Source organism: Vipera berus, assembly GCF_964194415.1.
Source record: "Vipera berus genome assembly, chromosome: 2".
Lineage (NCBI taxonomy): Eukaryota > Metazoa > Chordata > Lepidosauria > Squamata > Viperidae > Vipera > Vipera berus.
Window position 1 is genome coordinate 158765346 of NC_138203.1, and position 27064 is coordinate 158792409.

At 42.2% G+C, this 27064-nt stretch overlaps 1 long non-coding RNA gene across 2 annotated transcripts in view; it reads right to left on the reverse strand.

Moving 5' to 3' along the window:
• Window positions 1-18037, reverse strand: part of LOC308661639 — a 41951-nt gene extending 23914 nt beyond the window's left edge. The window contains exon 1 of one of the 2 annotated variants that reach the window (XR_014024994.1): window positions 17925-18037. This is a non-coding gene — a long non-coding RNA (uncharacterized lncRNA). The remainder of the gene's footprint in view (window positions 1-17924) is intronic. The other variant, XR_014024995.1, reaches the window with a different exon arrangement.
• Window positions 18038-27064: the final 9027 nt, after the last annotated feature.

Here is a 27064-nt window from a genome sequence, read left to right on the forward strand (position 1 = left end):
ATTTCACACATTGCAACTGTCAATGCTGCAAACATTGACATGTTTTTGCACTGACAATATAAGAGACAGCCTTTTGTTTAAACTGCCTCACTTTGAATCTTGAAGGGAGGGAATTTTCTAATGACTATTTTGAGAAGATTAGAAAAGCCCGGGTACAGAATGGGAGGAGAGACCTCATATGTAAAACTAATTGGATAATGTGATTTATGATGTGTAGATAAAGGTAGGGATTGTGTGTGTGTTATGATGGGTTTAGGGGGAGGAGATTTCAGATTCTGGCATCCCTCCATGAGTGCCAATGGTTCGTTTCATTACTAAGACTTTTTAGATAAATAATATGCCTGCAACTTGTTTGAATTGTCTCATTCATCAGAACCATGACAGCAGCATGCCTATGGTCACATTTTCAAAATTTGGATGCTTGGCAATCGGCATTTATTTATGATGGTTGCAGTATCTTGGAGTCATGTGATCACCTTTTGTCATCTTCTGACAAGCAAAGTCAATGGAGAAGCCAGATTCACTTAAGAACCATGTTGCTAACTTAACAACTGTAGTGATTCACTGAACAGCTGTGGCAAGAAAAGTCATGAAATGGGACAAAACTCACTTAACAACTGTCTTGGTTAACAACAGACATTTTGGGCCCAACTGTGGTCGTAAGCTCTCCAGTTCCAGAGACTGATTCAGTTTGTGTGCTCCCAGATTATGAGGTGTCAACTCATTTCTAGATGTTCAGCTCCAGCTCTTCTACTGAACAATAAATTGTCATGTGACTGACAAAACCAGAATGAATTTGTGTTGTGTGGTTTACCTTTTTACAACACAACACACTACTCTAAATGTTTTCAAATATTAGTCCAGCTGAACTCAGTAGATCTCTAAGCCATTTGTTTAGTGATTGTTCAAAGTTACAATGGCAGTGAAAAAAGGGACATATAATTGTTTTGCTCACTTACAACCGTTGTGGCATCCCCATGGTCATGTGATCAAAATTCAGACACCTGGCAGCTGATTCATATTTATGACGGTTTCAGTGTCCCAGGTCATGTGATCACCTTTTATTTTATTTATTTTATTTTTTATTTTAATCCCATTTATATCCCGCCCTTCTCTGAAGACTCAGGGAGGCTTACAATTTAAGCACAAACTAATGTGCTTAGCAATAGCCTTCATTCTATGTATATGCCTGCTTATTAGGACTTTCCCCCCCCCCAAGTGGCATTATTACAAAGTCAGCTTATTGCCCCCAACAATCTGGGTCCTCATTTTACCTACCTCGGAAGGATGGAAGGCTGAGTCAACCTTGAGCCTGGTGGGATGCGAACCTGCACTAATTGCAGGCAGCTGGTGTTACTTAAGGAGGCATTAGCCCACTGCTCCACCAAGGCTCTTTTGTCACCTTCTAACAAGCAAAGTCAATGGAGAAGCCAGATTCACTTAATAACCATGTTACTAACTTAACTGCAGTAATTCACTGAACTGTGACAAGAAAGGCAGTAAAATGGGACAAAATTCACTTAGCAACTGTCTCACTTAGCAACAGAAATTTTGGGCTCAGTTGTGATTGTAAGTCAAGAACTGCCTGTACTACAATAGAGTTGATTCTATTTGTGGCCATACAGAGGTCTTCCAGGGATTTGCAGCCTAGATCTGGTGGCATTAGTTAAATTCAACTAAGCCAATCAATGAAGAATGGCATATGGGAGGTATGGAAGAAAGTCAGCAGGCAAGAGATGTTGGAACAAGTACAGGCAGATATCTGCAAAAGGGGACAAGAAAGTTAAGCATGCAAAGCCAAAAGTTAGTTCTTGTGTGGGGGAAAAGCTGAGCTTTCACTCTAAAACATTCATGGACAGAGTAGTGGAGTACAACAGTTGCTGGAAGCAAGACGGGGCAGAAATAATGGCTATCTTCCCACCAGCTACTTTCTGTAGTATGGTATAGTTCAAGGCAGAGACAAAGGTGCACCTCCCAATTCTCAGGTAAAATCCAGTGGTTCCTAAAAGCCCATTTTTATTGCATTTGTGCGTATCCTGAAAGTGGCACCAAGTCATCCCACATCAGAGACATTCAGCCATGCAGTATATTACTATGAAGCTGCTTGGTGTGGCAAATTTGCTGGCTGACTCTGGCAACACCATCCTAGAAAGATTTCCTAGGAATCTGATTAATGCTACTCTCTGTTGTCAAAAAGGAAAGCTAAATTGCTTTAAAAATTGTTTAAGGACAATCTTTCTCTTACGAAGCAACATTATGAGCCTTGGTGGAGCAGTGGGCTAATGCCTCCTTAAGTAACACCAGCTGCCTGCAATTAGTGCAGGTTCGCATCCCACCAGGCTCAAGGTTGACTCAGCCTTCCATCCTTCCGAGGTAGGTAAAATGAGGACCCAGATTGTTGGGGGCAATAAGCTGACTTTGTAATAATGCCGCTTGGGGTGTGTGTGAAAGCCCTAATAAGCAGGCATATACATAGAATGAAGGCTACTGCTAAGCTTGTAAGCCGCCCTGAGTCTTCGGAGAAGGGCGGGATATAAATGGAATAAAAATTTAAAAAAATTAAAAATAAATTATTCTTGGGGGGGGGAAATCTTGCTGCAAGAGTGATTACTAGTTCCTGGGTCCCTTAGTATTGTCATAAACTAAACTATAAATCAAATCCAAGTATCTGAGCTATAGAACATCACATAGTTCATTCTTAAATATAGCATCCTGGATATTTTTTATTTGTCCATTTCTTTTATCTCATTACAACCTTAAGTGTAGTCTTTGGGAATGGTGGGATTCAAATATGTGAACAACCAGTTCTCTGCGTGGATGCCTCTTTCGGAAGTCCATTCTGGGCCTGGGCAACAAAAAATTAGCTACCGGTGGCTGAATCCCACCAGTGGTCTTTGGGGTATTTAATGACTGCTTTTCAAGCCACTTTAGTGGCTAAAGTTCACTGATCCACCATCTGCACTCTTAAATCTTGGTAGTAAATTAGGAAGGAGCTTCAGCAATCCTTCCTAAACTGTATAGTAATTGGTCAGGTTTCCTCAATGCAAAGTTCATTCTCTCTCCCTCTCTCTATCTGTGTGTGTGTGTGTGTGTGTGTGTGTGTGTGTGTGTGTGTGTGTGTGTGTCTAACAGCTAAATGTAGGCAAGAATAGAGATCCATAGGCCCAGCCTTCAGACAACTGCCATGAAATGAGCTTCTGTGTTGTCCTCCAAATATGTGGGATGTCAGCTTTCAAAATGCTCCAGCGCAATACATCTGGAAACAGCAGGTGGAGGAAGGCCTGCTGAGAGTTTTGCCTTCCGACTCCATCAGTTTGTTGCTTGACTCATACATTTGGAAACAAAGGTTGATAGAAAATAGTTGTGTAAAATGACTTTTTTCCAAACAAGCTCCCAAGAAGCAAGTTAATCTAGCTGAGGTGGTTCTCAAGTGTTTTATAAAGAAATGGTGTGGGCGGGGGAATAACATCTCAAAATAGCAACTTTTTAACATTTCCCAGCAGGACCACATAATATTGCATTTCCCTAAATGTCTCCATGATAATCCACATGCAAGTCTGTCTTGGATCTGAATTACTATATCTCACTTGACAGGGAACACCTTTCTAGAGTATAGCACAAAGTTGTATAACTGTGAAGTGTTCACGTGACGGCTTGTGTGGTTGGGGAGACAACTGGGAGCCTGTTCACTTTTTGTTGTGTCTGTTATATTTGGAGGTATCTGCAGGGCAGGATCAAAAAAGTCAAGATGAATCTGTCAGAAGTGGAAAATATTTAAGCATGTAGGAGGAGAAACCTATTGTCATCTTTAAAATTTAAATTACATCTATTTTTGGTGTTTCTATCTTAGTAAACCTAATTATGTTTTGGAGTGTAGTCCCAGCCTGAGATTCAAAGGCCATTCACATTTCATTCATCCTCTCTGAAACAAGCTATTAAAGAGGGGGAAATGGTTCCCCTCCCCGTTTCCCCCAAGAAGGATACATTTTTATAACCTATTTTAAAGTTAAGAAGACTTTCATAGGAAAATAGTAAAACAGAGATTGAGATTTAATCAAACAGTCCTCAAATTATGGCCAGAATTGGGACCAGAATTTCGGTCGCAAAGCAATGTGGTTGTTAAATGATTCATCAGGTGACCAGATGTGATTTTATGATAATTTTTACTGTACCATGAACGATCCTTGTAAAAGTAGGTGGGATTGCAGGGGGGAAAAAGTGAGAGGAATCAGAATACAAATTAGAGTTGGTCTCATTCTATAATTGTAAGTTCATTTAAATGTAATTAATTACCTTTGCTGATTTCCTGTGGCTATCTTCTTCAGTTACATTGAGGATTATAGTTAATGACAAGTTTTGTAAGAGCTCTGTGAACTTCCTCTAAGCTTTCCAGAGGAAAGGGTTTGTGCACATGGCCCTAAGACCTCACACTGTGGATTTCTCAAACCAAGTAACCAGCATATGGCGTAGCTTGGGCCCTAAGTTGAAGTTTTTTCTTAAATGGGAGCCCTGATGGAGTACATAAGAACCCAAATTCTGATTAGATGGTGGATGTTGGCTTTAAAATCTCTTTATTCTCATTCTATGAATTTAAGAGATTTCCTCTCCAGAATGTTTCTTATACTAAAGGTGTGTTTGGTGCAAAAATAATCCTTCCTCTTATAAATAACAGCTTTAGGGAAGATTTGTGTCAAGGCTGCAATGAAGGAGAAAGGGAGGTTTCATAACTTGGCATAGTCTCAGTTCTGATCATTTGCACCTTCGAAACTGTTATTTAAACAGAAAAATTAAGCTCCTGGTGAAAAACCATGCACATCATTCCTAGCATGTATCTTTGAGTCAGAGTTTTGTCCCACTGAAGATAAAAGATGTAACAGTTAATAGAATTGCAATGAAGAGCAGAACGTTTTACAACATTCTCCATTACTTTTACTTTACTACTCATCTTTTTCTTCCCTTTGAGTTTCAGAAAATGGGCAGAAAATATACTGATGTTTTTGAGAAACATCCAAAGTAATTGCCACACACGATCTGCACCTTTTTCCTGAGACGGGTTTTGTTGAAACTGGCAAATTAATTAACAAAAATGCTAACGTATAATTTTGAGAGAAACTTTATCTCTAAGTTAATAAGAAAAATATTTTAATTACAGTATGTGGCACATTTTGACCATATGCTAATGTTCTTTTGTGAAGAATTTGAATGTTTTTTTCCAAATTTGCAGGCAAGGAGACAGAATACAGTACGCACAATACAGTTCCAATCCACGACTTGGAACTGAGGGCCTCAATCAAGCAGTCCACATATAACAAAGGGGACTCAGAAATAGTGTGGATGGAAAATGGGATAAGTCACTGAACTTTAATTAAACTTTTGGAATTCTATGTGAATGATAAATTTATGCAAATGATAAATTTACAACAAAATGACTATAAATGTATAGATGTCCTTCTTGACAAGAAAGGAACATTTGTTTTTATCGTGATGGAATTTTGGATAAGAGTGATTGTGAAATCTAAGATACCAAAGTTTGAGAACTACTGTCTATTTCTGAATCTTTGCATTCATCTAAAAAGACTAAAGAAAAAAAATAGAATACAAAGTAATAAGGAGTTTTCCCCAGTTTTCTTTTTATTTAAGCCTCCTGATAACTTAATTTCAAAATTCTGGCAAAGTACTAGAAAAAAATGAAAGGCGGTAAGCCATTCTTTTGAAGTACTGACAAATAGCACATGCCAGAAAATTGAGTTAACAGTAAAATTTCCTATGAAAATTAAGGAATTGCCTGGTTTAAGTTTCTGCATTCATAGTCCATCTGCTAATCAGCGTGTGGGGGGGGACCCATTTCTTTCAACACCAAATAGCAACCTAGAGAAGGGGTCCCCAACCCCCGGTCTGTGGACTGGCACCGGGCTGCGACATGCCAGTAACCGGTCCGCGCAAACAAGTGAAGCCCCATCCGTGGGATGCAGGCAGCATGAGAAACCATCCCCTCTTTGGTCTGCAGTAAACCTCTCTCCACAGAACCGATTCCTGGTGCCCAAAAGGTTGGGGGCCGCTGACCTAGAGCACACCCACACATCCCACTAATATCTCCAGGCATTTTTGAAGGATACATCCTCATGACACACCCTTCTCAACTCCACCACATAGCTGAGGTTATCTAGTTATGTATTTATCTGATTCAGTTTTAAAGTGGTGTTCTTTCATGGACATTTTTTTAAAGGCATTTGGTATCTGCTGCCTCTCTGGTGCTTTGCAAGGTGTCAGACATTAGATGAGCTCCTTATCTACAAGGTTCTAGGGAGGAAAACATGCAGATCATCTGTGAGATAGATAGAAGCTACCTGATAAAGCTGAACAGCAGAGGTTTACTGCTCAAAGATAATATCTGCTGGATTCAGTCTGGTTCATTTCAATCAGTTGTTATATTTTCAGCTCCCCCAAGATTCTTCCACAACCATTGCATATAACCTGAGAACAGCTCTCCTGAGCTGTTGCCACATCTTGTAGAATTAAAGATCATTTCAGACTGCTGGGGAAGAGATAAAAGTGACCTCAATAAAAGGTAACCCTTAAAAAGTTAGCAAGTTATCTTCATGTCACAGCAAGCAAGCAAGGTATAAGGAAAAGACCATAGCGAATTATGCCAGATGCCATATTATTGTGCCGTTTCATAGTTTAGAGAAAACTATGTCAAACTGGATGGATATGTAGAAATATCTGGTTGGCAGTTTAATAAAAACCCAGAACTTTGTCCAGTAACTTTCATGGACTATTTTTTCAAGACTGTATTGACCCAATGAAAACATGCTAGCACTTTCAACTTGTGAGATATATTCCTAACCCTTTTTTCACATGTAATCTAAACACACAAATCAACAAAATAATGCCTTACGGCTGTGTTTTAAATAGAATAAGTATGATAACTTGAGCATGCCCAAGATGGCGGACGTGCTCGGCTGAGCTCCGCGAGCTCCAGCTGCTAGGCGTCCCTTGGGAGCCCCTCACGAGCCTTCGGGCTTTCTGAGATGGGGATTGGGGGTTTATGGTAATAGGCAGCGAGGCAACTAGGAGGTCGACGAAGCGGGCAGTGACCTACTTAGACTCTTATTTACCGAGCGGCCCGTCTGCTGGCCCTGCTGTCCTCCGGCTGTTTCCTCTTGCTGTTGCCTTTTTCCGGACCATCTGCAGCTGCTCGTGGCCGACGCCGGCGTTTTCTGCTGCTTTGGGCCGTTTTGGGCCGCCTTTGACGTTCCCAGGCTGGTTCTGGTCGGCGAGGAGGACGCCCGTGAGTCTGCTCGGGCGGCGGCAATGGCGGCGACGGCGTGGGCGGCGGCGCTGGTTGCGGTGGTCTTTCGGGCCGCGCTCGGCGGTGGCGGCGGCCCGCGCTCTGCGGCGGCGGCCCGAGTTCGGCGGCGGCGGCCCGAGTTCGGCGGCGGCGGCGATGGCAGTGTGTCCTGGCCATTTTCGGCGGCCAACAGCTGGCGGGACGTTTCTGGGGCCTGCTTTCGGGCCGCTTTCGGCGGCACCGGCGTTTCTGGGTCTGTTTGGCCCGTTCGCGGTGGCCGGCGGCTGGCTTTGGCGCTCTTTGGGCTTTTGGCCCCTCTCGCCGTCGGTGGGGCTCCCATGTTGCCCCAGGTCGCCTCGGGCCGTTTTGGCGGCGGAGAGGGCGACTGTCAGTCATCTCGGCGGCGATGGTGGTTTCTATGCTGGCTTCGGGCCGCCTTCAGCGGCGACGGCGTCTTCGGGCCGTTTCAGCGGCGGAGAAGACGACCGCGGGTCATCTTAATGAGCAAGGACAACATGTGGTTCCTGCACCGCTTTTGGACTGCTTTAGCATCGATGACGGCGATTTCAGACCATCTTTACTATCTTGGCCTGCCTACCCTTTTTGCCTTGAACATATACACTTACCATCTTTCTGCCTACCCCCCCTCTCCCCTTGGATTTTGGACAGACCTGGGTACCAGCCACGGTGGGAGAGTGGCTTGGCTTTTTCATCTGCAGCCCCATAGAGGTGGGAGCTCTATGGGGTATGCCTACCCAGAGTATATCTGGACCACCCCCAGGAACAGAGTTGCAACCCGTCGTGAGAGGGCGGGGGGCGGCCTGTCTCTGGGGGCACCCAACTGAGTGGCAGTGAAGTTGGGTGGGGATCCAGATATTTGTCTCCATGCTTCGATCCTCCCATGGATATAACCAATTATGGGATGCCTATCCTGGACTTGCTGGACCTATATGCGACAATACACCAGCACGGACCTGCTTGCCCTCAGGGGTGCCCCCCTCTCCTGGGTGCGACCCGCCTTTTTAAATACTTTTAATCTCGATGAAGGGCCCGATTCCTGGGACCCTGAGAGATGGCTGGGCAGGGGCAGGGGCCGTCAACACAAATTTAATAGGAGGCCCCTGATTAATTTTTTATCGAAATTTTTTATGGGGCTAGGGAGAGGGGTGGGAGATGGGGGTTGTTTGGCTATGGGGGGTGGCCAATCAACCATGGCTCAGGCCAGACTTGGGTCTGACCGCGCGGGGGGAGAACAGGGTGTGGTTGTCTCCGGGGCTCATGAGCGGGTCGTGGGACTACCGATTCCCACGACGGGGAACGGCAGCAGGTGGATAGACAGAGGGCCGTATCGTTACCGGGAGGGCCGTCTCTGCTATTTGCAAGCGGTGAGGCGCTCCGACCCTCTGCTTCTTCCCCGAGGTTCCGGGAGCGAGGATGTGCATCCTCCTGAGCTCCAGCTGGTGTACCTGAATACCAGGTCCGTGGTTAACAAAGCTCCCCTCGTTAGGGATTTAGTTGAGGGTGAGCACGCGGACCTGGCTTGCATCACGGAGACTTGGTTGGGCCCAGAGGGTGGGGTCCCTTTGGTTGACCTTTGCCCACCAGGTTTCCGGGTGCTACACCGGCCACGAGCTCAAGGTAGGGGTGGGGGTGTGGCGGTGATTATCAGGTAGACCTTATGTCCGCGGGAGACCACCGTTCCTCAGATAGTCGGGTGTGAGTCTCTCTTTGTGAGATTTGGTTCTGGGGCGCAGTTGGGCTTGCTGCTGGTGTACATTTCGCCTAGTCGCGCAGCGGCAGCCCTGCCCGAGCTGCTCGATATCCTCTCGGGGTTGGTGATTGAGTTCCCCAAACTTATAGTTTTGGGGGACTTCAATCTACCATCCCTGGGAGGCTCATCTGAGCTAGCTCGGGAGTTCATGGCTTCCATGACGGCCATGGACCTGATGCAAGTAATTTCTGAACCAACTCATGAGGGAGGCCACACCCTTGACCTGATTTTCTTATCTGGACGGTGGTTGGATGATCTTGGTGGGGGCTCTCCATTTATTATGCCCCTGTCATGGACCGATCATCACCTCCTGCGGCTGGTCTTCCGTCTTGCCACCCCCCGCCGTGGGGGTACGGAGCCAATTAGATGGTACCGCCCCAGACGCTTAATGGATCCTGATAGATTCCAAGCGGCGCTGGGGTCCCCACCTGCCTCCATTGCTCACAACTCGGCGGATGCCTTAGTGGAAGCCTGGGAAAGGGCAGCCACTGAGGCACTTGACCGGGTTGTACCCTTGCGGCCCCTGACCCGGTGCAGATCCCAGCGAGCTCCATGGTTCTCCGCGGAGCTCCGGGAGATGAAGCGTCGGAAACGGGGCCTAGAGAGCTGCTGGAGGTCCAGCCGATCCGACTCCGACCAGTTGCGGTTAAGAACCTATATTAGGTCTTATATCGCAGCGATGAGGGCGGCGAGGTGTAATTACTTCTCTACCCTCATCGCGTCCGCAGATAATCGCCCGGCCGCCCTGTTTAGGGTGACTCGCTCCCTTCTTAATCAGGAGGTGAGGGAGGATCCCTTGCAGGGTCGTGCCGAGGAATTTAGTCAACATCTGTCGGATAAAATCGCTCGGATTCGGACCGGTTTGGACTCCAGCTGGGCAGAGTCTGACGATCAGGACACGGGCGGTCTTGTCAATGTTATCTGGGAGGAGTTTGATTCTGTGACCCCTGATGAAGTGGACAGGATTATGGGGAGGCTGAGCTCCACCACATGTTTATTGGATCCGTGCCCTTCTTGGCTGGTTTATGCAGCTAGGGAGAGGACACGAGGCTGGTTCCAGGCGGTTATATCTGCTTCTTTGAGTGAGGGTAATTTCCCCACCGTCTTGAAGGAGGCGGTGGTGAGACCTCTCCTCAAGAAGCCTGCCTTGGACCCAGCTGTATTGAACAACTTTCGTCCAGTCTCCAACCTTCACTTTCTTGCGAAGGTTGTTAAGAGTGTGGTGGCGCATCAGCTCCCTCTGGTCCTGGATGAAGCGGATTATTTGGACCCGTACCAATCGGGTTTCAGGCCCGGGTACAGCACGGAGACGGCATTGGTCGCTCTGGTGAATGATCTCTGGAGGGCTCGGGATAGGGGATATTCCTCTGTCCTAGTCCTATTAGACCTCTCAGCGGCTTTCGATACCATCGACCATGGTATCTTGCTGCGGCGTCTCAGGGGATTGGGAGTGGGAGGCACAGTTCTTCAGTGGTTCTCCTCCTATCTCCTGGGACGCTCGCAGTCGGTGTTGGCAGGGGGGCAGAGATCGGCCCCTAGGTCTCTCGTTTGTGGAGTTCCTCAGGGGTGGGTTCTCTCGCCTCTCCTGTTCAACATCTACATGAAACCGCTGGGTGAGATCATTCGTGGTTTTGGAGTTGGGTATCATCAATACGCTGACGATACCCAACTTTTCATTTTGACCCCAAACCACCCCAGTGATGCCCTCGCTGTGATGTCCCGTTGCCTGGAGGCGGTTCGGGTCTGGATGGGGAGGAACAGACTTCAACTCAACCCTGACAAGACTGAGTGGCTGTACATTCCGGCATCCCGGGACATTCAAAATGTTCCATCGCTTTCTATGGGGGGTGAGTTCTTACCCCCCGTGGATAGGGCTCGCAACTTGGGAGTCCTAGATTCACGACTTACTCTGGAAGATCATATAGTGGCCGTGACTAGGGGGGCTTTCGCCCAGGTTCGCCTGGTGCGCCAGTTGCGGCCCTATCTGGACCAGGATGCCCTGTGTACGGTCACTCATGCGCTCGTGACCTCTCGCCTAGACTACTGTAATGCTCTCTACATGGGGCTTCCCTTGAAGACCACTTGGAGGCTCCAACTGGTACAGAATGCGGCCACGAGAGTTGTCTTGGGAGTTTCCCGGTACTCCCATGTTACACCTTTGCTCCGCGAGCTGCATTGGTTACCAGTTGTCTTCCGGGTGAGGTTCAAGGTCTTGGTCATGATCTTTAAGTCCTTACATGGCATGGGTCCGGGATACCTCAAGGACCACCTGCTGCCGGCGTCAACTCCCCTCCGCCCTGTGCGTGCCCACAGAGAGGGCCTCCTCAGGGTGCCTCCGGTCAGGGAATGTCGACTGGTGGCCCCCAGGGGGAGGGCCTTCTCTGTGGGTGCTCCGGCATTATGGAACCAACTGCCGGTTGAGCTCCGGATGGCATCGGACCTTCGATCCTTCCGCCGCGGGCTGAAGACCCACTTATTTGAATTAGCTGGTCTGGCCTGATGGGGGAATATGGGTTTTTTAATTGGTTTTTTATTATTCTATTATTGTTGTATTTTAATTGGGCACTGGTTTAATTTCCTTTTAATTTTTGTACTGCTATTTATATATGCCCTGTGAACCGCCCTGAGTCCCTCGGGAGAAGGGCGGTATAGAAATCAAATCAAATATAAAATATAAATATAAATATAAAAACAAACAGATTCACTGGTGAACCTCATTTAGAAAAAGAGAGAGGGATTGCAAATGAAGAAATACTTAATTTTCCATTACATATTTGATTTTTATGGTTTGTTTTTGTTTTAATTGAGCTGCAATATCTGGCAGGGAATTGGGAATTGCAAAATTCAGGATTGGTTCAACTGTGTATGTGTGTGTGTAAAAAAACTACCATATACTATAATGAACACTCCAGTGGCACTAGCTCATATTTTAGATATTGTGTGTGAAACCCGTTTGCTGCCAATAAACTATACGTAAGACCAAAGTTGAGACTATCAAGCATGCGCTGAAAAAAATGCAGACAAACCACTCAATGGGAGCAGTCAGTGTTTTCTCAATCTGTATTTTAGAGGTTACCCTCTGGTAGCGTATTGTTTGCATAAGTGTGTGTGCATGTCCGCAAGTTGTGAGTCTATTCATATATGCATGTTCAGTTTGAGTGTGTCCTTGTATCCTTCCTCTATCCCATCGTTCCAAGGCAGTTCAGCTTCTTCTTTATGATAGTTAAATAAAAAAAAATATATATTACTCCATCCACCACCCACCCACGCACACATAGATGAGCTACATGACAACTGTCACGTTCAGCTTGACCCTGAGGGGAAAATTATGACGGACTAACGATGAAAGGCTAGTTTTCCAATTCTCTCAGCCTCTCGCTTTGGAGGCAGACTCTGTATAGTATTGCAGTTCTTCTGCCAACACCACTAATTAATCCAGCCAAGGTTGGAAGCAGACAGAGTGAGTCAAGCTGGTTATTTTTCCACAGGAGTCTTCCCCTCCCCATCCCCCACCCAGCCACCCCAAGAAGCATGTAGAAAATGTTCCGTTTTGCATATCCTAACATGCCACATGAAGGGGTAACGTGGGTTGCTAAGCCTGTTGCACCAAAGCACATCTCCCAGGCATTGCCTCCATGAAATGGCAAACCAAACAGTGTTTCAGGTTTATAACCTGTCCAAGAAAAAAAAGATATAAGGAAAGGAAGCAGCCAGCCCTGAGACAATATCACCTGAGCTGCTTGAAGCTGTTTCTTTTTCCCTTTAGGTTTTTTTTTTAATGAATTACAAAGGTTAAAAAAAATGGCTCATCTTTCAAAGGCTGTATTATTGCTCTGTCTGCTTTTATTGAAGTGCACAGAAGATAATGCTGGCTGTGTTTTTCATATATATTCATCTTATGTTTACTTCTTACTGACACTGCATTTATCACACCTTTGTGATAAATGCAACACACATAAAAATGTAAGCTTGTTGTTCCTTCCACATTAAAATATCCATCTATTCATCCATTCATCTATCACTGGTCAGAAACCATTTTGTTTGTTTGTTTAAAAATTTGTTTAAAAAGGTATATGCCGCTGATCTCCTTATCAAACATGGAAAAAGATTTTAAACTGGAAGAAACCAACTGATGGTCAATAATTAAAATGGATATGCAAATATCAAACCAAGAACATGACCTGGATAGTTTTCCTATATTGGATTTACAAAAGAGGCTTGTTAAAGATTTGAAGAATTTTGAGAAGGGTCAAAGAAAAAAAATGAAAAAATCAAGTTCTATGACATTATTTGAAGAGCCTAAAAATCAAGATTGTATAAGGAAGGAGTATAAAGTTGGTTTATCAGATCAAGGTTTAAAAAGATGTTTTTTGGTAACTCTTAATAGATTATTGCTGACATCAGAACTCAATTGAGGAGGATTTGTTTATAGATAGAAGATGGGCCATGGGAAGAGGATATGTTGTATTTGAAGAGAAGTTGATAAGTTACTAAAATTGTTTATACTTGTGATGAATATGTGTTATGGGAAGTAATTTCCTCCTATATTTTTCCCTATATTCTTATTTGTATTCTTTTCTGTTTTTCCTGCCCTTTCTATTTTCTATTTTTATTTTTATTTTTTTTAATCATTGTAATCATAATTTTTAATAAGAAAAAATATGTTTCACCATAGCAACAAAGAAACTAATGCTAAATGTAACAAAACTAGATTGTTGACTGAAAGCAATAATCATGAAGATATAGGACACGTAATGCATAAGCAGATGTCACTGCAGAAGACATCTTTTTAAAAAAGCCAATAGAAAAAAAATGGGTAAATATTGTCACTGATGACATGAAAGAAGAACTCAAACAGTTACCATTGACAGTTTTCATGAAATCATGTGCACAGGGTCAAGAGATGGAAAGAACTTCACTAGTCAACAACAACAGGAACAATGCATTCTTTCATTTTATGTTTTGCCCTGTTGCTCATACCATTCCACTCAATCTCAAACAACTAGTTTAACAGAAACATGACCTTGACTTTACTCGGATTCAACATGCAATCTAGCCACAAATATTGCAGAATAAATGCTGTCATATGACAAGCCTTCAACTACGCCTCATTCAAGAATCACATGCTGACCCATAAATTACAGAAGGCTCTTCATGCTTACTGTCATTAGACCAATAAAAAGGAAGAGTAATTATCTGATGCTGATTTCAACGGAATTCAAGAGGACAATGAGACATGTCTCTTCATAAAAGTAGTTTAAAAGTATCCTAGGACAGAGACTCTTTATATTCTCTAAACCAAGAGCTGGTAAACTTTTGGGGTTGGTAGGGAGATCGGGGTTATAGTAATTTTCTTTGTTTGGCCTCCAAAAGCAATAAAGAGCCTTGGTGGAGCAGTGGGCTAATGCCTCCTTAAGTAACACCAGCTGTCTGCAATTAGTGCAGGTTCGAGTCCCACCAGGCTCAAGGTTGACTCAGCCTTCCATCCTTCCGAGGTAGGTAAAATGAGGACCCAGATTGTTGGGGGCAATAAGCTGACTTTGTAATAATGCCGCTTGGGGGGTCCCGAAAGCCCTAATAAGCAGGCATATACATAGAATGAAGGCTATTGCTAAGCACATTGATTTGTGCTTTAGATTGTAAGCCGCCCTGAGTCTTCGGAGAAGGGCGGGATATAAATGGGATTAAAAAAATTAAAAAAAATTAAAAGGAAAATGGGACAAACTTTCAGGCCTTTTCATGTTGATTCCTTCATAGTGTAAGCCTAAAACAGGCTTGGTAAAGAATAGTAATCTGTGGTGATTAAGGGCCTTATATTTAAAAGACTACTGTATCTCTCCCAATGTCACAGAACCTGTGTACTAAGATCAGCTTGGGGATGGATTGGCTCCAATGTAGTCAACAGAAGAAGGGTCTTCTCTGCAGCACTGACCTTACACTGCTTTGGAGAGGGGTGTGGTTTCATTTATATATCATAAAGGACATAGTCAAACACCTAACCTTCTGCAAGGTGGCAGCTGATCTTGGAGCAGACCAAATTTTAAACTGCATTTTGAAATGGACTCCATTTTTTTATGAGAGCTTGTTTGGTTTTTTGTATCAAATTGTTATTTCTGTGGATTGTTTTTATGGCTCTGTGGAAGGAAAAGTATTATAAAGATTAATGATGATGACTCAGATAGCTCTTTTCAACCTGGAACCCTGAAGATGTGCTAGAACGCCACCATTACACATCTAAAAGAAATAGCAATGGAAAGCAACAACTAACAATCATAGAAAAGGGAGTTTCCTTGCTTCCTCCCACAAGCTACTACAACCATTTGAAATAAAAGGGTTTTCTAACAAGAACTTGAAACACAGGATGGGAACTAGGTAACAAACGCAGCCAGAAAATACTGTTTTGCATGTGGAACCAGACAATCTGGGCAGACGTTCCACCATCTGTTGGCTAGGGGGAAGGTTGGGGGTTACATCATGTATTCCTGCCCTCCAGAAATGATGGCTGGGCCATGCCTGCACTGGGAAAAGTTGGAAATGCTGATATGCCCTAAGGGTAGTCATATAAAGTAGAATTTCTTTCCTTTTAGCTATCATTATTCCACCATGGCTTCAAGATATAAAAATACATATTGTTTTCTAACCAGAATCTGAAAGGCAGTTACATAGTAAATCTGTTGTATGAGCAGAAATCATTTTTCTCCCGGCATTTATCCTCTCCATTACTTCGTTTTCCAAATTCCTTCTTTATTTTTGACACCAACTTTTTTCCACTTTCAACAAGGTACAGGAGAAATGACTTCCACTATATTATTTCAAAATGAAAAAGGATTCTGATTGTGCTGTTTCATCTTAAAGGTCTTCTCAATTGCCACTAAGGGAGCATCTTGCCTTTAGATGCAGCAGCCCTGTTTTTCATTATTGCAATGTCCAGAAAATGCCAGCTGCCAAATACACTCAGGTTCAACCACTCCCCTCCTCTAAGGTTTCTAAATAAAAAAATGACCAACTCACCAACTGAAGTACTTATAGGACAGTGGTGGCAAACCTATGGCACGGGTGCCAGAGGCAGCACTCAGAGCCCTCCCTGTGGGCACCCGTGCCATGCCTCGGAGGTGGCAACTTTGCCTCTTCAACCAGCTGCCCCCCACAGGTGTCCCTCCCCATGAGCGACATTGAGGTGACCACACCCACCTTGGCCACACCCATCCAATCTTCCATGACCACCACAGCCACACCCACCTGGCACCCAGTGATAAATAAGTGGGTTTTGGGTTGCAGTTTGGGCACTCGGTCTCTAAAAGGTTTGGCATCACTGTTATAGGACCTAGTTAGATGGACACGGGAAGCTGTTCTGTCCTCTCTTCTAGGTCTATTTCTGCCCAGGTTTCCTTTCAGTGTATGTTTCTTCTGTTTTAATTGGGAAAATGTCAACATGGTAAGGCAGACAAAACCAGCTTAAAGAAGCAAAGTCTTAAAATCACCTCTTTTCCATTACTGTTGCAATGCCCTGGTGAATGGATGCTTCCCCCCCCCCCAACGCTGGCTTTTAAGACTGGCTGAAAGACGGTAGCAATATCAGAGGAGAAAACCATCATCACCTTGCTTACAGCAAATGACATATTCACAGATCAGGGCAGCACCATTTGACAGGCAGGCCACTAATAAATGACTGGCAAGAGGGGCAGCAAATTGATCCTTTTGTTTGACTCAAGGATCATTGGTGGACAGCAATTTAAATCGTAGCGAGGAAAAGCCCTTCATACAGCTTCAGCCACCATAAGGGATCCTCAACTCTGCTTTTCTACTAAAAAACAAAACCAAAAAAAACCCAAAAAAACCCCTTTCCCTTATTTGCACTGCCCCTGCTCCAGGGCTTGCGGATTTGAATGAAACTGCTGTTTTCAAACGCACGAACGGATCCTTTTAGGGTGGCAATGTGTAAATCAACATCAATAACGCATTGGTATTTTTTTAAAAAAAACAATATTCCTGTTTGCCAGGATCCCGTCTGCTGCAAGCCGGTCTTGGAAAGCCGAAGGGGTTAAGGCAAAACTCAGGGAAGAGGGATTTTTTTCCCCTAATCCGTGCACATGTCATGGGATCAGGGCTGTGGGTGGTAGTGCTAGCCTGCGGCGGTTGCTCAAGCCCAGAGCCCATCGCCTGACTGGCTTCCAAGCCTTCTTACATAGGCCGTTTTTCAAATTTAATTAAGAAGGGCCCCTGTCAGCAGCTTAACTTGTCGCCTACGCCGCTCCAAGCCTCGCTGGCACACAAAGGAAAGCGAAGCCAGACCTTCACCTCCGGGCGGCCGCCTCGCGAGGAGCGGCCGATGACGTCAATCCCTCTGCCCCCCGCCGTCGGTCGTTCACAGTCCCAAAAATGACGTCAGAGGTCTCTACACTTCCGCTCTGCGAGAGAGAAAGCAAGGTCCAGGGGTTGAAAACGGACAGAGGCGATTGTTATTTATATTATGGTTGGTCGCCCGGTCAGCCAGATGTTCAGACTGCATTTGGTATTTTTATCCACCTAGTGCAGGGGTCTTCAAACTTGGCCCTTTTATGACTTGTGGACTTCAACTCCCAGAATTCCTCAGCCAGCCCTGCTGGCTGAGGAATTCTGGGAGTTGAAGTCCACAAGTCATAAAAGGGCCAAGTTTGACGACCCCTGACCTAGTGAGTTCAAGCAGATGTGGTGTTAGGGGGACCCTCGCAGGATGTCAGCTGTTCCGAGCAAAGCTGCCTTTTTTTGCAATTGACGGACGGTGCATTTGTCAACGCCGATGTGGTTCAAGTGGTGTTTCGGTTATTCTGGGATTGTACGCGAGGGCGCCTATAGCTATTGGTAATGGCAATAGCAATTTACCTTTGCTTTCTTTTGCCACAGTATTATTCTTTCCTCCGTTCGCTTCAGCGTTGCCCCCCGCGACTTCATTCCGTATCTAATCGCCTCTGGCTCCGCTGCGTGGCCGACGAAAAGCCCGACCTTCGTAGGAGTAAGACAAAAGCCACCGGAGCCACCTACGGCAGGAGCCAATCCCCCTTCCAAGGGAAGCTGCGCGGGAGGGGGAGGTTAAGGAAGGGAACCCCTTGTAAGTGACTCCCTTTGGGATCGGGTTTTCCTGGCGCTGAGCTCTTGAGGAAAAAAAAAACGGCCAACGGAGTCCAGCGCCAAGGTGGATCTGCAGGAGGCTATTTTCCAGAGCCTTTGATCTTTAAAGAAGGGAGACGGAGCAGAGCAGAAGGTCACCTAAACGCCCTAACAAGAACACCTGGATTGCTATTGTCTGTGGCAGTCATTCTTTCAAAATGCCACGTGGGGCTGTGTATGTAAACATCACCCAGCCGCTAACACACACACCCCACACACAAGCACTCGTTCCTTGACAGGATACAGGAAAAACAGGTGGATTAAGGTTGTAGATGAAATTTGTTCCCCTTATAGGTTGGCGAATCTTTAAAAGGCACTTCCAGTTAATTCAGTTTGCCTCATTTGGTTATTTTATGGTATAGTGCCACAAAAACAGAAGTATGTGTATTACTCATAGAAATACCCTCTAATTTATAAATACCTCAACAATACTAAAGTGGTTTGTTTAAAATATCCATTGTCCCATTCCAGACTTCTTGGGAGAAATGCAATCAGAAAGCATGTAAAATTTGTACCCTTATTTAATTTTAATAGGATGAAGCACTTCATATAACTTTGGCTTCCTGTGATAAAACTAAGCAACTCCATGAATTGCTGCTCAGTGACTGTAATCAAAGTCCTACATTCATTCAGACTTCCAGCAATTACACAGGAATGTGGTGTAGTGGTTAAAACACTGGCCTAAAAGCCAAGAAACTCTGAGTTCTAGTCCTACCTTAGGCATAAAAGCTGGCTGAGTGACTTTGTGCCAGTGACTCTCTCTCAGCCCAACTCACCTCACAGGGTGGGGGAAAATAGGAGAAGGGTGGTGTGTTGGATATATTCACTGCCTTGAGTTACCTTTAAAAGTCAAAAAGGCAGGATAAAAACTTAAATTAAAAAATGTGTTTTGTGTTGAATTGTAAATTTTAAAATTTATTCCTGCTGATAATTGAAAATGGAGCCATTTTCATTATTTGGCCTTTTTTCTCTCCGCAGAAATGTTTCAGCAGTGAAGCAGCTAGGTCCCATAGATTAACCTAGACATAAACATCTTTTTTTTTTAGTCCAATGAAAACCAAGGCATTCACTGTACTCAGGAATCATTACAGAAAAGTCAAAAATATGCAACAGATTTTGATTAAGTCTGATCATTACTCAGATTCTATACTAACACTATAGTATAGTGATCAGTAGTGCTCTTCTAATAATTCAGATTCTGGAAATATCAAAGATTTGCACCCTGAGCCAGTATGCTACCAGTCGCACCAATGATGATTCCTTCTCCATTTTTAGGGTAGTAAGATTATCATCGTCTTCTTGCCTGACAGCTAAATGAGAATAGTTACACCTCAAAGGTCTACCAACTGTCCTTTATTTATTCATCCTTAAACAAGTTCATATGCATTAATAATATGCTGGTTTGTGAAGACTTGCTTTCACTTGGTTTTGATTTTGCCCTGAGGACTTAGCTCATTCAACTGAGAAATTAAGAGAGGAAACAACTTTAATGTTATTGCTTCCTCCAGCTTATTTATCTTGAGCTGTTTGCTCTAGAAGATAATAGCTGCAAAGTATCTCACCTCCAAGCTGTAGAAGCCAAATGATGTCATGCTAGGAGCATCTTGAGAAAGTGGGGAGAGAACAACACATCTAACCCATGAAAAAGCATAACAGAGGCAAAGAGGCTACAAATAAAACATTTCACTAAATTCTTGCTAGACATTAAAAATAACAGTATTTTTTTTAAAAATCTACACTGAATTAACCAAAAGTTTTTGCGGGGCACCATGCTATTTATTTATTTGGTTTCTTTGCATTACATTTATATTCTGCTTTTTCTCTAGACTAGCTTTTTTCATCTGGAACTCTAATACTTATCATCCCAGAAGATTATAGGATACTAGCCTAAAGAATCATTTAGGCTTTTATTTCAACCCCTTTTTAAGAATCCAGATACCAATATGATAGATAGATAGATAGATAGATAGATAGATAGATAGATAGATAGATAGATGATAGATAGATAATTAAATAAACAAAAGAATTAATAAATTAATGTATTCTGTGCTTAATTTAATTTAGCTTAAATCAATTTAGTTATTTCCCACTCCCTAAGAAAAGTCATCCAATAAACTCTGGTTGCATGGATACTTGGATGCTGAACCCCGTGGGCTTTTGTTGTTGTTGTTAGTTGCGAAGTCATGTTAGTTGTGAATGATTTCATAAGGAAGCATATTCAGTTTTCTCGTGAAAAAGAGCATTTTCCTGTTGGGTCACTTTGATCAGGCTATTTGCATTTTTACATTTCAGTGAATGATAATTATAGAAGAACTGAATATGAGTTTGGGGCAAAATTGTACAAGATTGTGAATTTATGATATCTGGAGGAAAAACTGTTAGATGTCACGACTGGATGGAGAGGAACAAGATGAGAGAATAAGAAAAAGAGATTGGGCTATTCAGAAAACAAGAAAAATGAGAATGGTGTCTTTGGGGCTAGAGCTGGGGGAACAAACCCACTTTTTACAGAATTAGACAATATCAACAGTGAACCTTGAGGGGAAATGCACATAGGAAAAAAAAAGAAAGGACAGTGAAAGAACAACTGCAAATTACGAGTTCTGGATTGAAAAATACCAGATTTATATATCAACAGAATGACTGAAAGAGGATGTGAAGGAACAAAATGAAAATAATTATGTGAGACACAAAGTGCCAGAGGAGCATGTGTCAGTGAGAGGAAGCACTGAATTAAATGACATCTCAGCCGTCAGAGTGAGCCTTGAAAATAGGCTAATAGCGGTTGCTCACTTGGAGCCTTTGAGAAAAAGTAATAAAGACTTCTTTGGGTTGTGAGAGACTCTTAAGCTATATTTATTTATTTATTTGTTTGTTTTTATATACCGCCCTTCTCCCGAGGGACTCGGGGCGGTGTACAGAGTAAGGTAGGTATACAGTTGAACAATAGTCAGAAACAATAGTAATAATAATAACTGAGACCCCAAGAGCTATCAGGCCAGGCCGGACTGCTGGAACAGGTATACTATCTCTGAAGTAGGCGTATAATGCTATCCTGTGAGCTGCCTTAGTTAACTGACCTGAATTAAGGACTTACTTGTTTTATGTAAAATCTCCATGTCATTATAATGGTACACAGGGTATATGCTTTGCTGGTTCCACTCTGTGTCTGCCAAACCTGTGCCCTCCCAAGACAGCTAGGTACTGCATGCCACTGAAAGGAAGAGCAAGAAAGACGGACCATCCAAGACCTGTGCAAAATGTTGACAGAAGACCTGGAAAGGATAAAAAGTACTTAAGAAGAAGCAGAAACTGTTCCAGCTGAATGAAACTGTTGGAGAGCCATTGCTGCCTACGGTGCCACACAGCATAGGTGGAACTAAGTCTATGATTCAGATCAATGCCAGCCTTGCTGGATGTGTCCCATATGTGTGGCCTTCAACTCCCAGAATTCAAAGCAATGACTAGGCTGGCTGGGGATTTTTGCTCTGAAATCCTCACAAATGGAAAACATCCAGGTAGGGGGAAGGTTGCTTACTATTTTTGCCTCAACCACATAATTTCCTCCTTCACTTTTAAAAAGAGATAGCATCATTCCTTATCAAAGCACCTTCCCTTTGCACAATAGGCTTCATTCTTCCTGCCTATTTGAAAATTGGTGCACTGTGCTTCCCAAAGTAGTGCTTGCACTCCTTTGCTAATGTAATTACATTCTGTCCCCAAATACACTATTTTAAAGAAACAAAGCTTGAAAATCACAGCAGTGATTACTGTGATTTAGTCTATTTTTCCACAAATTTAATCCCTTAATCCCACTTTCCTTAAATTTGAACTAGATGGCTTTCTGAACATCCTGGGTGAGATTTGGCCAATTTCAGAGCTCAAAGTAAGGTCCATGAAAAAAAGAATTGCTTATCTCTGCCAAATCTTAATGAAGATAACAAACCCCTTATATTACCCCCTATATTTAATTTAATTTAATTTAATTTATTATCATTTCTATACCGCCCTTCTCCCGAAGGACTCAGGGCGGTGTACAGGGCAAGAATAAAACACAGAAATTTACAAAAATTAAAAGATAATTAAATACATGCCCGATTAAAATACAATTGATACATAATAAAAACCCCAATAAGAATGATAAAAAACCCCACCAATCCCCCCTCAGGCCAGGCCGGCTTGCTCGAACAAGTATGTTTTCAGATCGCGGCGAAAGGAGCGCATATTCCTGTTCTGATCAAAATCATTTATGATGGTAATTAGTACAGCCCATCTATCATTCTACAATTTACCAAGTTTCTTAGCAGAGACCTGTATTACTGTATCTGCTGTTTTCATATAAATTATCAACCAAGCAACATCAGGAATTAGTTGTTGTTTTTTAATCACCTGAAAACTTTTAATCACTTAAATGCTTTCCTTGCACATGAGTCAATGCTCTAATCCCTCTGAAACTTGGCAGGGTTTATCCCTCACAGAAGGAAACAATACTATCTAATTCTGTAAAAAAATATATCCACCAAAACCTTTATAAGTACTTTCCCTTTTTTAAAAATCTGAAGAAGTTAAGTACCAGTATGAGCAGACAACCTTGAAACCTATTTTTTTGTAGTTGGCAGGCAAACATACTGGGAGAATTCCTTTAAGGTTAGTGATAGTGAACTATTTTTGCTATCTTTAATCATTATTACTGAGGGTTTTTTTTACCTTGCTAGTGAAATTGACTTCACCTGATTAGCTTTGATTCCCTCATTCTCAGCACATTGCAATCTATCTCAAAAATTGCACTCTATCTCAAAAAGTGAAATGTCAAAAAAATGTTTTTTAAAAAAGTTGCAACCATTTGCATCTTCCATTCTAACCAACATGAGAAATGACTTTTAGTTATTTAATTAGTTTTAGTATAGTTTAGATTTGGATTTTTTTTCCAGATTGATTTGTGTCTTATCTGAATTGGTACAGTTGAAATGTTTGGTTTCCAAATTGTCAAGTCCAAACTTAATTTTATGATCAGCATATATCTTAGGTTTTGCATATATTTATGCACTAAAAAAATCCCATTCTAGTGATGTTATTCAAAATACATTATCTTTCTTTATAAATGAGATTTTGCTTCTGTGAATGTTTTCCATAAAGTGCAAAGTTTAAAATAGTATCCCAGAATGCCAGCGATTAAAAATAATTTTATTTATTTTTAGATCAATCTTATTTTCTGCACAAGAATAATGCATAGGATGGCAGACCAGGCATCTAATAGAGAACTATAGGATTTCAGTTCTGTACATACATGACATAGAATAATACATGGGTGTGTCTGTGTATATTTTTGAAGTACATGAAGTGCTTTTATAGATACATACATAAGAATAATTCCCATAGTAGTTTTCATTACTCAGAAGCACATACAACTATCTGGTAATAAACACATCTATGGTTACATGTGACTTCCTGAACAGAACCACTGCATTGCACCAACTGTTTTCATCATTCTGTGAAATAAATCCTAATATCTGAACCAACCCTAAATAATTATGACTTCGTTGACATACAGCTATCTGGCCTGAAAGAATGACAAGACTAGCCTTCAGTCCTCCTACATATTTGTCAGACCTTTTATTCTTGAGAATGTGATGAGGAATGCAATCCCATGTTAAGATGATTTGCAACTACTGAGAACCATCTGACAAAATACTTGTGTTTGATGTTGATGTTTCTAAACAGCTGCCATTATTATAAATGAAACTCTTTTGATGTGGAGTGGGGGGGAAAAGATGCATTGAATGATGAATACCAAACCTAGTAAAACAAGGGACAAGAAAGGGAAAGCACAGTTGATTCTTACGTTTATTCTTATTATTAAACCAGTATCTCACATTTCTAATAAGTAGACTGAAGTTTAAATTACAAGCTCTCTGTATTGAGTCAGGATCCAAACTGCCCAGAAGCCTTCAGATAACTATTACCTTCCTTCAGATAAGTTTCAAGTCATTTCTTGACAAATACAAAGCTCCTATTCAGAGGCCAAAGGAACCTACAAGATTTTCATTATCCTAATCATTGCAGCAGTGAAGAAAAGGAGTTTGGGGAGGGGAGGGGACCAAGACCTGCGTTGCTTGAGATGACAGCTTAGGACTTAGTGTGCCTGGTCTGTTCCCGCCTGCTTGCTGATAAGACAGAGTAGAACATGAAAAAAAAAGTTAATCTGGGCAGCAGAGCTGCTCTTGGTAAACATGTTACATCACAAGGAGAAACTAAAATAATAAACTGGCCAAATAAACTCCCCAAAACGGCAATGCAATAAATATGCCCACAGTAGGCAAAAACACAGACCAAAGTAAATGGCTTTTTTCCATTGCTAGCATGCGCCATTCCTACCAAAACTGTTTGGTGCCCACTATTGTCACACATGATCACACTGCCAGCTCACTGAGGAGCTGAGGCTTCAAACGCTTAGATCAATCACAATTTAAAAAGTGTATTCCATTTTCTTCTTTTAAATGGTTTTAAAGTTAAAATCAAACTTTTTAAAGAATGAACATGTGCAGTACATTCATGTGCACAAGTCCTTTTTGGAGACAAGGCAACACCCGAAGAAAATAGGGGGCAGTCTGGTATTTTTCATTGCTACCGTCTCTTGCTACCAAAGAAATGGAGACTATTCTTTACACTGCAAGCTATAAGGAACACGAAAGACTCCGTATTTCCACAGGAATGGAAGGCATCAGGCATGTTTGAGTTGCATTCCTTAGGGATTCTCTTCAGAATTTTGCTAGATACAGAAAGAAGGCCTTGGTTGGGCTTTTCAGCAGAATCAAAACTGGCTTGTATGTGTTTGCCTTTTGCATCCAGTTTGCATCTGTTCATGTTTCATAATTATCACTGTACAGTATTGGGCTGTTCACTTTTACCTGGGATTAGTATAACTAAAAATAGGTCCTCCTTCCTGCTGACTAAATTCTTCTTCCCCACAAAGAAAGTACATATATTTTCTGGGAATCTTTGGCATAACGTGGCTGGTCCTCATCCTAACTCTGCAATGGAGAGGAATGAATGTGTCATTTGCTTCCGCTTCAGTCCTTTTATTCTGTTGTCTTTGTGGATTATAAGAACGCCTAAGCTGTGAGCTCTCTTCTTATGCTATGAAAACATGAACCATGAATAACTGCAGTATTAAAAATAATATCCTTAATGTGGTTTGTATTCTGATAAACCTCACCAACTTTTAACATATCAAACTTGTGTTTTGTATATATTCTTTTCACTATTTGAGAGGTTCTTTGTGCTCTCTGAGCTTGGTTGTTTTCTAGCAGATATTTTATTACTCAAACTAGGTAACATCATCAGTGGATAATGAAATGTCTGCAAGAAAACAACCAAGCTCAAAGAGCACCAAGGACCTCTCACTGCAACCATGAGCTACAAATATTATCCTTTACTGGTACTTCAGTAATTACTTTGTGCATGTCAGTAGCTCATGTTCTCTATATTTGCATTGGTACTAATTCTTATATAGTATATTAATTTCCCAATTCTGTTTCCCTGGCCCCCCTTGAGAATAAAATCAGATATTAGAGTGTTTTTTTTATTTTACATTTCTACAGTTGCCCGCTCATTCATGACTTTAGTCAGCTTATAGGGATAAAAAGAACAGCAACAAGGCATTAAAGCTACTAATAACAGGAAAAGAAACAAAATCTTAGCCACTTACACAGAAGATACACTTTCCATAGCAAATTCAGATTTCATCCTAGCCCAGACACATATACCTGTACACAGAATCGCTATTTTCTTCTAATCTATGATATGTTAGCAGATATTTTACAGTTAGTGATATGGTGGGCTAATTGTCAATGTGTAGAATTTAATTTTCAAAGGAAATCCAAAACAACAAACCTAAGGAATGCCCTAAACTGCTGTTAGCCATGTTTGTCTTGTGTGTGTTTAGATTTATCCCAGACAAAACGCTCATATAATTATACTCTGCTGATAATCATAATACAGTAAGTCATTAGAATCTGAATTGTTTAACATAGTCAAATGTGGCTGAGAAAATCAGGCGTTCTTGTCCATCGCTGCTTAGCATGAAGATACAAAGACAATTTGACAATGCAGACAATAAGAAAAAGAAAGAAAGAAATTAAAAGAGGTTGAGGAAAAAAAATAAAAAAGGAAAGAAGATACAGGTAGAACTCAACTTATGACCACAATTGGGTTGGATCTTCTGTCAATAAGTGAAGCAATTGTTAAGTGAGTTGTGCTCATTTTACAAACATTTTTTTTGTCACCACAGCCATTACGTGAAACTGGCTTCCCCCATTGACTTTGCTTGTCAGAAGCTGGCTTGGAAAGTCGCAAATGGCTATGATGTGATGCCAGGATGCCGCAACTCTCATAAATACATGCTAGTTGCCAAGCACTCAAATTTTGATGACGTGAACACAGGGTTGCTGCAATGGTCATGAATGTGATAAATGGTCATAAGTCACTTTTTTCAGTGTTGTCACGATTATAATGAGTCAGTAAACAAATGGTCGTAAGTCAAGGACCACCCGTATATAAAAGATAACTTTTTTCAGTGTTGTCACGATTATAATGAGTCAGTAAACAAATGGTCGTAAGTCAAGGACCACCCGTATATAAAAGATAACTGCCCACTCTCTTCAGACAAGTATAAGCAATTTCAATGTTAACACTTTCTATAATATTTCAGCAATAATAATCTCTTTTCCCCACATCTCATCTCTCATCAATAATCAAATTATAAAAAGTCATCATTCAATCCTAATTAGCAAAAGTCTGTTATCCAATTTCCTAAACTTACAATAATGACAAATAGCTCATCAGCCAGTATAAGT